The 802-nt window shown below is 40.3% G+C and overlaps 1 non-coding gene across 1 annotated transcript; it reads right to left on the bottom strand.

The window, feature by feature from the left end:
* Nucleotides 1–359: 359 nt before the first annotated feature.
* trnas-cga lies at nt 360–441 on the bottom strand. Its single transcript has one exon. It is a non-coding gene; the product is annotated as a tRNA-Ser (tRNA).
* Nucleotides 442–802: the final 361 nt, after the last annotated feature.

The raw sequence follows: 802 nt of genomic DNA, 5'->3' as shown, positions 1-802 counted from the left end.
GGTTTCCATACTTATGACATGCTCAGTTTAAATACCTCCAAACTTTGTGGTACTCACCTCGTTACTGATGCTAAGCTATGATTGGATTATCACTGTTCAGGGAGGGGTTTAACAAACAGTTAAACTGTTTTATCTCTTCTTCCAGACTCCAGTGTAAAGTTCAATGTAGATTTATTGTTGTTTTACCTATACTGTAACCTGTTACCTCACCTTCATACCATACAATAGATCTCATTTGGTTAATTGTATTATATATATACTTATGACATGACCCTATATGCTAAGTAGCATATTATTGAAACGATAGGATAGTTTTTTATGTTACATGTTGAACCATGTCATTAAACACATTACAGGACCGCTGTGAGCAGGGTTTGAACCTGCGCGGGGAAACCCCATTGGATTTCGAGTCCAACGCCTTAACCACTCGGCCATCACAGCCACCAATATTAGGATAAACTTCAGACTGCAGGCCAAAGTGACCCATATTCGACTTTTTTGCAGACTTTTTTACTCGCCCGTTTGAGTCCAGCCCAAAGGTGCCATCGAGCAAGAGCTGCACAATGGCTGCCCACGGCTCCTAGTTAGGATCGGTTATATCCCGTGTACTGTGTAAAAATGTGTGATAATAACTCAACTTTATGCTAACTATTGGCCTTGGAAGTAACAGTAGGTTACTTTCGCAGGTTGTAAGCTAGTTAGCTGGACATGCTAAAGTTAGCAGCAGATAAACATGCAGTTTAATCCATTCCTTAGACTTCTGATCTTGTGTTTTTGGTTTTGGAACGACCAAAGAAGTCAC

Source organism: Micropterus dolomieu, unplaced genomic scaffold, assembly GCF_021292245.1.
Source record: "Micropterus dolomieu isolate WLL.071019.BEF.003 ecotype Adirondacks unplaced genomic scaffold, ASM2129224v1 contig_5674, whole genome shotgun sequence".
NCBI lineage: Eukaryota > Metazoa > Chordata > Actinopteri > Centrarchiformes > Centrarchidae > Micropterus > Micropterus dolomieu.
This window is presented reverse-complemented; position numbering and strand designations above follow the sequence as displayed.